The sequence below is a fragment of the Sinocyclocheilus anshuiensis genome, unplaced genomic scaffold (assembly GCF_001515605.1).
Source record: "Sinocyclocheilus anshuiensis isolate Anshui unplaced genomic scaffold, SAMN03320099.WGS_v1.1 scaffold1099, whole genome shotgun sequence".
Lineage (NCBI taxonomy): Eukaryota > Metazoa > Chordata > Actinopteri > Cypriniformes > Cyprinidae > Sinocyclocheilus > Sinocyclocheilus anshuiensis.
In genome coordinates, this window is record NW_015546105.1 from 1,067,956 (window position 1) to 1,082,841 (window position 14,886).

Consider the following 14,886-nt stretch of genomic DNA (forward strand, 5'->3'; position numbering starts at 1 on the left):
AATTCGTCGGTCATCCGACGTGACGTCTCCGTTCCCTCCTTCAGGGAACGAGGGTTACCATACGTAACCGATACGTTGTTCACATATGTATGGAAGCACTTTTTTGGAGCAATGTAAAAAAGTCTTTACTGTCATCCTGTTAAATAAATGCAATTTCTTAAAAAAACTAATAAATAAATTGTACTGACCCCAAACTTTTAAATGGTAATGTATAAAGTTTAAATCGGAAGAATAGGTTTTAATTACCAAACATAAAATGTCAATAACAACAACAAAAATAAATAATAATAATAATAAAAAATAAAATAAAATAATAATAATAATAATAATAATAATAAACTAGAACATCTACGCACAGGAACAGCTTCTTCCCACAGGCCATTTCCCTACTGAACTATTAAATGACTCCCAAGGCCCCCCTCAGTGCAATATTCCCACTGTTTAGTGCAATATTCTGTAAATTCACTCCTATTTATTCATATTATCCATCTGATTTAACCAATCTTCATACTTTTATATATTTTTATTCTTTAATTTTATTATTATTTGTCTTGTTGTTGTGTTCATATATATATATATATATATATATATATATAGTACAAGGTCACATCAAGCAGAGGTCAAATTTTCTTTGATTCTCCATTTCCTCCAATTCAGAGGGAACGACAGGACACCTCCATTTGGGTCATTCTAACATTATTTCTAGTTTACTGACTTTCCCAATCCAGGACTCACAGTTTGTTTCCTTGACCTTGTGACATGTTTCGACCCTGTGTTTTATGTGTGTGTGATTGAGGTCTCTCCTCTCCTCAGATGATAACCACATACACACAACACACATCCCAGCATATATATATATATGTATAACAAATAGCAGTACATGCTTTCCTCCAGGCTAAAAAAAAAAAGCTGGAAACAGAGAAACTTCCTTTTATGGCACAGGGCCGGGGTGGACCTGTCCTGGGGGGTTAAAAAGGTTTTATGGAAGACTTTTCCCATATTCCTCCTCTGCATCTCACACACACACACACACACACGCACACCACCACAGAGCAGTGCACAGATGCTTCTCCAGCACTTGATCATTAAGGAATACACCAACTGTTGGAGTTAATGCGGTGCCAGATCCCATTCTGCTCCACTCTGCCTCCCTTGAGAGTGGCCGCTCCCTCACACACACACACACACACACACACAGTACAGGAATGTGCCGAAGCTGTCCTCCACACACTTTTACCTGAGAGAGGTGAGGAATGTCCAGCATTCGTGGATAACGGACACAGAAAACAACCTGTCCACTACAGTTTGATATTATATGGCTCTTCCTGCGTTTTCATGCGAGGATACTTTAGGCAAACAAGCGGTTAACGAGACAGATGTCTGGGTTTTTTCAAAGTACCCTTATAAAGCTAGAACATTTGAAAGGAATTTAGATTAATAATAAGGGGATATTTTTTGCACTATTTCCCAAGTTGCATTCCATCTTCTCCAGAGAGAGCACTAATGCCAATGGAAACACTGCTTAACATCTGGATAATACTTAAACGTCATACTAACATATTACCAATGTAAAGAAACAAAAGTGGACCATTCATTTTGAAAAATCAAACAACGCTTCAGCCACATCCATTCATCTCTCAGCGCTGCTGCTACTTAAAATGAGAAACACAGTGCAACCATTGAACAAGGTACATTTCCTTCCCACATTTGCATTTGGATTTCAAAATACAAAGAGTTCAGAGACAGTCTGACATTTATAGACTCTGAAAACTGAGGAGGAAGTGTGGAAAAGACTTGTACTTGTCTGGAAAGGCCTGTCAGAGGCCTAGAATGAGCAGATAAAGCAAGCACTGACTTTATTGTCATTATCCCACGAGGGCCCCAAAATCCTCATGCCCTCTTCTCCTCCGCTCGGATAAAGCGTGGCGTGGCTCGAGGGAAACCAATGCATCCCAGATGAGATTGGAATGAAAACAATAGCCCTTATCTGTATCCTTTTCGCATTTTCCCAAGGTTCCTCCATCTCAACAGAGAGCTTAGCCCCTGCCACATCGGACCCCTTGCCCGTCCCACTGATGTGGAATAGCACGGGCACTGAGGAGAGGGCTTGGACGACGACCCACTGATCCTAAAACCTCCTGGGAACTAATTCTAAAAGACAAGAAGAAAAGACAATGAAGAGAGAGAAACAGAAAGACTTGTGTCTCAAAGTGGGTGTTGACTTAGTGTCACCCATCCGCACACTCGGGAGACCATCCCTGTCAAAACACCAGGATTAGAAGGAAGCACATTCGGGCAGAAAAAAATAGCATGTCACATGTTTTCTGGCCTGATAAAGCCAAAGCTCCTATAGTTTAAAGTTGGAGAGACTTACTGAACTCAGTGCAGGAACGGGCATACACTGTAAAAAGTAATCATTGAATCTACTTAAGAAAAGCGAGTAAACATAACTGATTTTTACAAATTTGTTGAATTTACTTAATTACACTGTGTTATGTGAACTTTCAGGTGGATGCAATAGTTAAACTAAACAACTTTAGTAAACAGTACTTAAGAGCATCTAGTTTGTTGGATTAAAGGTATGTTTCCATTGTCTGGTGCAAAGAACAATGAATACAGTTTTATTCTGTCTTTGTATTAACAACTTCAAGTTTTGAGTACAGCTTACTTGAAAAATGTAAGGCAATCTGTTTCCACACATTTGTCTAGTAATGTGAACAAAGCAGACTTGTTAAGAGAACTGTTTTGTTTGAGTTCTGTGCACTAAGCTTAACTTAAATCTCTAAGTTGGCTGAACTTGTCAAATTGAGTTAGCAACACTCAAGTTTTCTGGTAACCTATACATATACACAAGTTACCTATACAAAGTTACAGTGAGTTTTATTAACTCAAAAATTATAAACTAATTTGCTTGAGAAATTTGAGGCAATCAGTTTCCACAGGTTTTCCAAGTAAGTTCAACTCATTACTTTTTACAGTGTATGAAGTGATATAACTACCTTCCAGTGTCTCCTTGACATACTAATGGTTGATCTACACCTGGCCCCTGCGTATTTAAGCACTCATCTACAATCTGATCTTGACAAATCGGTTTGCTGCCATAGATATCTTGTTCTTCTTCACAAAGCAGCTCAATTAAGACACCTACAGCAAAGAGCCACTGACAAGATTATGCCAATGGTCTTAAACAGATGAAAAGGAAGAGCAGCAGTGCTCATAAATCTCAGCAAAGATTCAGGAATTGTGTTGAGTGTAAATAGTTTTTATCACCAGATGGAACACAGAGCCAAAAACTGTATGTCTAACAGAAACCATAACAGTGGAACAGTAAAACACAGGTAGCATTTGGCTCTTACCTGCATTACTATATATATATATATATATATATATTTAATTATACAATATTATATTACTTCTTTCCAAAACATTTTTAAAATCTTATCGACCCAAACATTTGAATGGTAGGGTAGTATATATTATATAATATTGTATTATTTAAATGAAATGATTTTAAAATAAAATACAATACATTAATACATGCTTGGTGCTCACACCAACATTTTACTTTGTAATTTGTCATACAATTATACAAAGTAATAAACGCTGGAATAATGTACATAGAAGGAAAAAAAAATCATGTTGACTTTAAAGTATAGAAAGATCACCTTCATTTCTCTAGTCCAGCTGCCTCAAACATTCAAGCTAAATGAATGTAATGTAGTTATGTAGAAACCTACTTCAGTCACTGTCATTAATGACCTCCATGGCTGTGTATGTGAGATGGAGCTGTGTCATGCCCCTAAAGATGCAGTTGTGCTGAGCAGAGGGTGTACCCCCATCCCGACGAGTCCTGCCCTGTGGCAGAGAGCCAGAACATCTGCCAGCACCCCCAGGTCTCACACTGCCACTGTAATCCCCAGCACAGGAAGCTGCTCTTCCCCCAATCAATCCTAACATTTGAGAAATGAGAGAGAGAGAGAGAGAGAGCGAGAGAGAGAGAGAGAGAGACTCTCTCCTGAAACACTCCTCTTCACAGTACACACATCATTACAGCTGTCCTCAGTCAACTGCACTATTGTCCCTGTGCTGTCTATTGTCAATTGTCCACCGAATACTGCATCCTTAATCTGACTTTCAATGAAGTGTAGCTACAGTACATTATGCTTCTTCCTCTCAATAAACCTAAAAAAACATCACTACTGTGCTCAGAATCTTTTCTGAGAGAAAGGAGACAAACCTCCTCCCTTCAGTCCAGCACATGAACGGCCCACTCCTCGGGGAAAACTGGGAATTACCAAATCGATGATCAACTGACAATGACGATATAAATTTCCCAGGCTTTCTTCTGAACGCACCCTCTAATGATGGAGAAAGGCGAGGAACCGTTCCCAGTCCGAACAGAAAGAGAGAGAAGGAAAGAGGAAGAAGGCCCAAGCGAGGAAGAGGTATTATGGCTCCACTTGAAGCCACCCAGGTTGAAGGGCGCTCTCACTGCAAGTGTCCCAGTTTGGTTAATAATTATCCCCTAAGCACTCTCATTTCTAAAAATGCTATGAGAGAAAAGGCTTGAACGAAAAAGAGAAGTAGTCAAGCAGTCAAGGTCAAGAGAATATTGAGAGTTTTGAGCAATTTAGAGGGGAAAACAAGTTATTCCAGGCATTCTCCTTGGCTCCCGCTGGAAAAACACTGTCCCCCCTCTAAAATCACATTTCAAGGCTTCTCTTGCTCTGGATTTGTTTCTTACAATAGAGATGCTGCAGTCAATAGAAAACCAAAAACGCACTCTTTCTCTTCCTATTTCCTTCCATTTGCTTAGAAAAACAAACTGGAGTCACAAGCTATGCACACACGCGCACACACACACACACACACACACACACACGTGAACGCAAGCGTGCACAGAACACTGAGGGAAAATCTTCTGAATGTCTTAATCACTGAGCCACTAAAACAAGACTGCATCATCACACAAAATAAGAGTATAATAATTACAAGAGGCAGACAGGAAAGTGAAACGGCATAAGAAAACATGTTTTGTCGTTCCCGTCGTTAGTTCCAGAGACAACAGCTGTTAGCTGGGGCGGCGGCAGCGAATGCTTCTGAAGTCTCCATAATCACGCCGTTATTGAAGTGTGGACAAAAAGCGCACTAATTGCAAGGGAGCAATCTAAACGTAATAGGTTACACACCAGGCGACGGTGCACAATGCTAACAGCTAAAAAGAAGAGTCGGGTTGAAAAAAAAACAAAAATCATGACAGAGAGAAAACGCACGCACACGCGCACAACACTGTATAACAGTAGCGTTTCCCTCATTTTCTGCCAATTACCTTCTTTCCCTGTCAACAGTTTTAATAACCTTGATCATTTCCACAAGCCCCTATTTTCTTTTTTGCATGTTTTTTTTGCTTCGGTTAAATAATTTCTGTTCTTTAATATGCAAATGCACCCATTGGCATGCATGTGTGAAGAGGCTTCAGCTTCTTGAGATGTGTCAGTATATTGTCGAGCACCTGCACCTCGGGGAAGGCTTGATTTAATTGACACCTAATACTATTCATTATTCCACTTAGTGAGCATCTCTGCTAGTCACCTGTAGGCTGCTCAAACACCACTCTGCCATTTCCTCCTGTCGACAGCTGCTGTAAATAGACTGACTAACCTTAGAAAATCTTTTATTTCCTTTTAGTATTATTAGTTATTTACTACTTCTACTAATACTAATAATATCAAAAACAACAACAGCAACAATAACACCAATACTACCAATAATGATAATGCTAAATATTAATGATGAATATAGCAATTTTAAAATGTTATAATTGCATACTATTATAACATATATTATAACATAAATATTATTAAAATATTAAAAATAGTGCACGGCTGTAGTGTCATTGTCTTTATTTGGCAGACCTGAGGTGCTAATCTCAGCGCTGACCCCGTCGTCCTGGCAATCGCGCGATTCCTGACCTGTCTAAACAGGACACGTGTCTATCAAGCACATATGAATTAACCACTCCCTAGAGGCTTCACCTCTTGAGCAGGGCAGCACACGACCTCTTCTTCAATCCATTTTACTGCAGGACTCGGCAGTAATCAGGGTTGAATTATTAAAGTGAGCAGCCACCGATGATCAATTCACGCTGGCCAGGCCTTCCACGACAGGGTACTTCTTCAGCACTAATGACACAAGAGAAATTCCATCGGACAATGAAAGACATACAGGGAAATAAATCATGCTGATTAGTAATGTGAATGGGAGAGATAAAGTTGAAATATGTGAAATAGTAGAAATAAAGAGTTCAAGTTCAATCAAAGCTGTGGATAAAAAACTATTTTCATGGCATGTTTGCGTTGGGAAGACACTCTGCCAGGAACCTTCACCCTCAGAAGGAGAGGGATTCTGGGCACCAAATACAAGAAGAAAACTGAATAATAAATGTTGGTGAAGACAGCAAGACACTAGCAGAGGGTCAGCATCTTCTGAAGGCAAGCCGCCCAAACGAAGACTTGGGCAGGCGATTAAAACACACCCCTGGAGCCTCAGGAGGAGGAGAACGAGACAAAATTAAAGCAAAGTTGAAAGAGAGATTTCTAGAGAGAGTACAACTCAAGGATCCTACTGATTGAGAAGAGGAGGGAGATATTAGGAGGGAGGAAAGGGCGGGGGGGCCCAAGATGGGGTGTGTGGGGGGGGGGAATCCAATCAGAACTTAGTGTGGAGAGATCAGGAGCCAAGATAAACCCATACTCCGAGCCCCCAAAACTGCAATCTCCTCTTAAGCTGGAGAGTGGCAGCTGGCAGAACAGCTGGTGAACAGGATTAATGTCAGAAGAATGAAATAAAACTCAACATATGTCCGAGCCTGAGGTGTTTGGACTGCGCGTGATTGTGCCCCGATGGATGCCATGTGTGCAGCTGGAAGGAGCTGCGCTGGAGTTCGGCTGCGGTGCCTTCCCCACAAGGTCACTTTTAAGAAAACTAGGACCATTTAATGCTTGGATAGCAAAATGAACTTTCTCGCCTCCTCTTTAGTCTCCTCTCAGGCTGAGTGAGCCCTCAGAGGCGGCCCACCCCGACTGCTCCGCTCCAGCCTGCTGTTGCTGCTCATTACGGCTTACTCACAAAAAGAAACATCTTCAGCAAACACGGATGGGAAAAACTTAATTCAGCCAAAAAACTTCGCAAATTTCCTATCTGAAGCAAAATACATCCCTCCAAAAAGCAAAGATCATCGTCCTTATGAAAAACAACCCACACAAATGTAGACAAAAATGTTGTCTATTTCTATTTAGTCATTTGAGAGGGTCTGCTAAAAATAATAATAATAACATTGTTGGTAAATACTCAAAAAATACTGCAATTTTTTTATGGACTGAGAAATGAAAAACATTTTCTCAGGACTGTCTCCCATTTAAGATATACACTTTAGACAAAGAAAAAAAAAACTCTAATAACTCAGTACGTCGCCATTTTGTGTCCTGTCTTGTCCCTTGTCTATTGTGTAAATCTTTTTTTGCTTGTTTATTTTATTTATATTTGTATAAGTATATTTATTTTCTAATCTGCAACCAAAATAAATTCCTCATCCATTCCTGCAACAATATGATGTTGGGATTTTTTGTACCAAACTCTAATTAATGTTTCTTTTTTTTTCTTTTTTAGAAAAAATAAATAAATAATAAAAATACACAAATGCTGCATCTTATAAAATCATCTTGAAATACTGCTGACAGGATTGAGCACATGTGAAGGTACAAAATAAAAACAGATATGCGGATTTAATCTTAATTTATAAATTTAATTTCATATCGGTAATCATTAGAGCCCACACACTGTAATAAATTATAATAATTTCACACAAGAATTAAATTACTGGGTATCCTGCAGAGGAGCCATTTTTATGCTGGCTACCCTGCAATCTAACTGTCAGATATAAACCCTTCTGCTAATCAATGCTTCAAAACATTCACTTTTATTCGTCTACGTTGAATTAATAAAAATGTGTGAATAATGTCGCTTACTGTGATCATTTCGGCTCAGAGTGATTTAGTAAATTAATGGGTGCTAGGGACAAAAAGAAACTGATAAGATCCACATGAATAGATTAAAATTTGCTGTGAAGCCAACTGTCTTGAGTCGTCACTGAAACTTTATTTCATCTTAAACGCCGGAGCAACTTGGACTTGCTTGATGGATTCTCCCCACAATATATGGCGAATTAAAACGTAGCGTCAAGAAGATGATGTGCTGCTAAAATTAAAATAGAAGACACTTCAAGCATAAAAGCATTACAGCTCGGTTTATACGCATGCTTTGGGTAAAGTACTTGACAGAGTGTTTCATTTCTTGAAGTCTTAATGTTTAATGTTTAAGAAAAATATTAAAATGGCGTTAAAATTGATACTCTTTAGTAAACTAGGTATGTGCTAAAACAAACTAGTGTTTTACAGCCACAAGTGAACTGTTTTACAGTAATAAACAGTGCTGTATGAGTGCATGAGGGCATTAAAAAGTTAAAGTTAAAAGGAGGTATCTTCGTTCTTTGTAAAACTCACTTGACTAATTAAGGAAGCATATTTTCCACACTGCCACTGACATTCTTCACTTTTATGAAGCAACAATTAAAAATGTTTATGGTCCCATGCAGCGCACTCTGTTTACCAGCATGTCAGAGTTCAGCGTTTGCGCACACGGGCCCGAAAGTTCACTATTTTTAGCCGCCGACCTCCATTCTTTCACACACACGCTATCGTGTAACTGCACACTCACTACTTCACAGACCACCAGAGACTGGGGGGTTCAGCCCACACTGCTGCACACAGGAATATAATCCGCTTGTGGAGTACCATTGAACAATACAGACACAATCTATCTACTTCTGCCCATTATCAGTAGCAGGACGCTGTGAGAAGTATGTGAATTATAAAGTGGCTGAAATGTAGTGTCTTTGTCTGTTGATATCCGAGCAAGTATAATGAGAGGTTGTAACGACATGGCGCAGTTACCAGTAACCATGGTACTTCAAAAGGTTAAGAATTTAAATTCTTCACAAGTCTGCAGCTAACACACTCAATTTACCATTGTTTCCTGCATGGTTCTGCAACAATGGCCACTGTATTTTCTTTCGAATCGACCTGTTTATTTTCTCTCTGCTGTGGGGTTATATCCACCACAACATGCTGTGAGAGCATGGAAAACGCTGCCGTTTCACATGAAGCTAAGCTCATTTCTTCATCACCTCTCAAATATGGGAAAAAAAAGTGTGTATGAGATGTAGAGACAAAAAATATATATATGGGGGGATACGCCATGCAACGCCAGACCCAGACCAGGCATCCTCAGGCAGGGCACTCTGGGATATTAAAGGAGTGAGAAAAGTGTGCCTCACCACCCAAATCACAAATTGCAGTAGATGGAATTAAAAAAAAAAAAACCCACAAACCCATTAATTAGAATTAAAACTCATAACTTCAAGCTATCATTGGAACTTCATGATATGTAATGGATGACAGGGTCCTTAAACATATTAACCACTCGACCTACACAGACTTAAAATTATATGGGGGCCACTCCCAATGAGAGATAGCGTTCAGCGGATAATTACAATGATCCGAGCCGCAGCGTTCACCGAGCAATAAAACATGTTTCTATCTGTATTTTTCTGACATCCCATCTCATCCCATGGCACCTTATTGAACAAAGAGAGAGCAAGTGAGAGAAAGAAGAAAGGAGACAGATGAGTCGTAAACGTCGTGTCCAAAACATACCGGGTGGATGTGTATTGTTCATCTTTTAATTCACTCAAAAAAAAAATAATGTTTGCTATGCTCCTATGTTTAGGTTCAGTAATTTTACTTTAATGGCAATACATAGGTCCTTTTCTATGCCATTAAGGTGAAACAAATGAACTAAATATAGGAGCTTGATAAAAATGCTAATTTTAGATGAAAATTTCAGATGGCACTTAAGAGACTTTTGCATCTGAACTCTTCATATATATTTAAATATGTATGTACTGTATATATATATATATATATATATATATATATATATATATATTTGTCTAATGAAACAATGTTTATATTAAAGGAAATGAAAACAAATCTAGTGAAAGTAGGCTATGCTATCCATTATATGCAAAAAAGAAGCAAAATCACATTACCTCGCATGCGCACAGTGGCACTCTTTCACTGAAGTCTGTGAAGTTTAGCGGAGAATCGCATGCAGAGAGCTCCTGACAGCAAAATGGAAATATTTCCATGACTTTCTAACATTTACAGATGGAGAATATACCTGTGCAATGTAAGTTATGCACTGAGGAAAAAAAGTAGTGTTGGGTTCGAGTCCACCTAAGTCGAGTCCGAGTCTTTAACCAGTCGAGTCCGAGACAAGTCCGAGTCCAAAATGGGCAGAGTCCCAAACAGCCGAGTCCGAGTCCAACGAAACTCTATTATTTATTAGTATCTTAACATTGTTTTAACCTTTACAACTAGAAAAACGCAATATCCATTTAAATGTAACAAAAGCAAACCTCTATTGCATCTCGCCATTTTGATTTTTGATTTATAATTAGTGTCCTGCTTTGCTTAGCAAACTTAAAGTCATGTAACAGAAGTTATGGCTGAATTGATTTATGTATTGTGACATATTTCAGAGTGAAACAGGTTTTAAGAATGTGAAAAATTAAAGGGCGGGACTTGACTTTATTCACTGTTAAAGTAAATGTTTAAATTCTAGAGTGGGAGTAAAGGAGTAGGTGAATGGGACCTTAAGAGCAGAAAATGCACCTTTTATCTCAATAAAAAACAAGCTTTATATCATTTTTACGATTTTTAATGAAATGTGAATTTTGAGTAATCAAAATCAGTTTGTGTCTGCTTATTCTATTCATCAGTGTTTGAACCATTAAAGAAGAAACTACATTTTAATTTCTGGGTTAAAAAACAAAAAAAACGAATGAACGCTAAAGTACACGGACCCCTGCAGGGCATTTTGAATTTTTTCTTGGATGAAAATGAGGCTGTAAGGGATAAACCTAATCTGTACAAAGGCACACACTGTGTATAAAAGCCCTACATGTACTTTCCATAAGTCACAGCCAACTCACACCTGTTTTATTATTGAATGCATTTATAGTTACATTAATTACAATAAATTACATTATGTAAGGAATAATTGATGACGGGCCGCTGAATTATTAGAAAATAATGCACACCCAAGGTGATTTTGGACCCATAAAAACTACTGCCGCAAAGATGTTAGAAAAAAAATATTTTTTTTAAGCTAGAAACTGCCACTAATACAAAAGCAAAAAATAATAAACTAATGTAATAAAACATTCTCAAGCTTACTGAAGGCACTCCAAGTATTACTTACAAGCTAAATGATAAATAAATATATTACTCAAAAATACAAATTAAATAGTTTTTTTTTTGTTTGTTTTTCAGATAGTAGCCTTCTTGAAATAGCCTACTACAGACATTTCATGAAGTAATAAATGTAAAAATGATCTTCACTGTATACATTAAATATAGATGATTAATAAGTGATTCAGTCAAGATCAGTGAGTGATTTTCTCCTTTTCTTTTGTTTGTTAAACATTTATGATGCAGTCGGCGGCTGCAGGTTTATGCTGTTGCTTTAAGATCTGACGCATAGATCAAATATTTTGACACATCTGTATTTCTCCCAACTATTCAAGTTCACTTAAGACAAAACCGACTGCATTCACATGAATAGTCTCCAAGTCGGGCATTTTGACAACTTTTCGTGTAAGTGTGTAGCAATAACAGAACTTAAGAGAACATAAGCGAAAGAAAACTCAGCATTCGCACTCTGACTGAGAGGCGCGTTCTGTGAGCGGTGTGTGAGCACAGAAACCCGTCGGCTTTCAAGTACTGGACAACACTTAAAAACACATGCAAATAATGAATATCACTTTCGAGTCAGTGAAATTTCCGTCAACTGTCCCTGGACTCGGTTGGACTCTGACATATTTTCCAAGTCCGAAAGGCTCGAGTCCGAGTAAAAATGCATCCGAGTCCGTGACAAGTCCGAGTCCTTTAAAAAAACTGTACTCGAAACTGGACTCGAGTCCGGGTACGAGTCCGAGTACCCCAACTCTAGAAAACAGCACATCTTAAACACATTAAACAGTGCAAGGGACGGGAGTGGCCTAATGGTAACCCAAAGGTTGTGGGTTCGAGTCTCGTGCCAGCAGGGATTGTAGGTGGGGGGAGTGAATGTACAGCGCTCTCTCCCACCTTCAATACCACGACTGAGGTGCCCTTGAGCAAGGCACCGAACCCCCAACTGGTCCCCGGGCGCTGCAGCAAAAAAAAAATGGCTGCCCCACTGTTCCGGGTGTGTGTTCACGGTGTGTGTGTTCACTGCTGTGTGTGTGCACTTTGGATGGGATAAATGCAGAGCACTAATTCCGAGTATGGGTTACCATACTTGGCCACATGTCACGTCACTTTCACTTTCAAGTAGCGTCTCTGTCAGCAGCACATGAGTCTGTCAGAGCATCTGACAGGGGAAACCTTTAAACTATACACGTTAACTATATCATACGAGTTATTTTAAAGCCCTTAATATAAAGTATCATGTTTAGGACAAATTGGATTATGCACTTTCCCGCAGCAGTTCACTCTGCGTCCTCTGCTATTATTCAGATGCGCTCGTATCAAACGACTGTTCATACCATATCGCTTATAAAAAATATATATATATCGATATATCGCACAAACTCAATATACTGCCCAGCCCTGCACTGGACCACACTGATGTCTATTATATGGAAAGTAAAAGCAGATAAAAGGAAGTCATACTGGTCTGGAATGACGTAAGGGTGAAAAAAATGATCAAATTTTAATTTTTTGGGTAAACCATCCCTTCAATCTGTTGGAAGAGAAAAGCGATGTAGGTGTATGTACAGGAGGGCTTGTGTTGGCTGTTGTGTCTGTGAATTTCAGGAAGGGTGGCGGTATTAGCAACTAGATGGAGCTGACGTAGCTGGGTCTTATAAAACAAGTCTTGCTATGTGGCCTGAAATCATTAGCTGGGCACACCGGCCCGTCTGTGCCTACAGTGTGAGTTACATTGACACTATTTTGATCCCAGTCAGATGACACCAGCTCTTTTGTCCAGTTATGTGCAGTCAATGCCTGGGAACTGAACACAAGGTGGGTGGTGGTGATCTCACACTCATATAGTACAAATGCACACACGCTTTACAGGTTAAGTCCAGCTCATCTCATTCTGACCACTTTTAATCTACATAAATGGTCCTGCTTTTTCCACCGGCAGCATTCAGCTGTGCAGTGACAGATTTAAGGCTAATTAATGGGGTGGTCCTCTTTTCTCAGGCATCAGCATTTTGCTTTTCTCATTGTGCTAATCCAAATACCTAGAGGGAAACATAAAGATGCTTGCTCATTAAAAACAATCCATTCCAGTACTGATTTACCCATGTACAGTACCACTATTCCAACACCGCTGTTAAACAAGAGTAGGACTCAACGCTGTCCTTGTCAACACTGTTGCTTGGGACAACACTTTCATCTTACACTATTACTGTCAGACTCTGTTTCTGTCTTGTGTTTTGTTCCCCATGTCCTAGTTTCTCCCTCCATGCCCATATTTGGTCATTCCTGTTTCCTGTTCCTATTATGTTTATTGATCCCAGGTGTTTCTCGTCATCCCCTTGTCATGTCTTGTGTATTTAAAGTGTTTCCGTCTTTTAGTTCCTCGTGCTGTCTTAAATGTCGATCCCGTTCCTACGTGTGTGTTCCTTCTTCCTTGATGTCAATAAAGACTGTATGATTAAGTTTCTCCTAAGTCTCCATCGCTCCTTTGCTCCTCGCTCCAACACAGTAGGCAACACCGTGACAATTACAGTAGCCCCCTTGTTAGAAGATTGTTTTTAAATGATACAACAACATACATATTCTGTTCAAAATGAAGACAAAATTTATTTGGAGATTTACTTGTCCAAATGTTAGTGGAACAGGTCAAAAGTTTTGACCAAATAAATAAATAAATAAAAACACAGTTTTCGGTTCGGTTCGGTTTTGATGGCTTGGCACTTCAGACTGTTTTTCCTATTTAAAATGCGATTTTTCAAACAAATTAAGAACAACAACAACAAAATCCTGTACAATTCTTTACACTGGAGCAAAGCCACCTCGGGTATTTTCATAATTATTAAGTTTACTTGAAATCCATTGTTAATCAACATAGCCTTTTATTACAGTATATAATATATTTTCTGCCTCATTCTGTGATAAGAAGCAACATCACATCACAAAAGGAAGTTATTTCAAACATTCGACTGATGCTGTGGAGTAAAAAAAAGTTATAATGTTCTCTTTTGTTGGACAACAGGTAGAAATGCTTCTCATTGCAAGTTTACATTACAAGGGAAGATGTTCAGCATGTGTTCTCACTGTTCTGAGTTGCTTTCTCAAATGCATGTTATAAGCGGGGAGGCGTTTCGTCATCTCAGCGCGTAGACTCATGGACACAAAAACAGAGCTAATCCAGAGGGAAATAAAACGCACGGAAATTATTTAAACGCAAACCAAAAGAACCATAATTCATAATTGAACTGTGGATGTCGTACCGAACGTAAAATCCCTTTAAAGGGGTCATATGATGCGATTTAAATTTTTCCTTTCTCTTTGGAGTGTTACAAGCTCTTGGTGCATAAAGAAGATCTGTAAAGTTCCGCCCGCCACCGCTCACTCAAGCCGGCCTCCACTCACTCTAGGCCGCCGGCCTCTGCTCACTCCAGGCCTCCAGCTTCCGCTCACTCTAGCCCGCCGTGTGTGACGCTGTGTTTCGTTGTGAAAGCGAAACTACTTTGTTTGGCCTTCCAAA

The 14,886-nt window shown here is 39.1% G+C and overlaps 1 protein-coding gene across 1 annotated transcript in view; it reads right to left on the reverse strand.

The window, feature by feature from the left end:
• Window positions 1–6,042, reverse strand: part of LOC107700618 (transcription factor SOX-6-like) — an 88,840-nt gene extending 82,798 nt beyond the window's left edge. Inside the window, exon 1 of the mRNA XM_016502350.1 lies at window positions 6,036–6,042. The gene's annotated coding sequence lies outside the window, so the exon portion shown is untranslated. The remainder of the gene's footprint in view (window positions 1–6,035) is intronic.
• Between the last annotated feature and the right edge of the window lie 8,844 nt (window positions 6,043–14,886).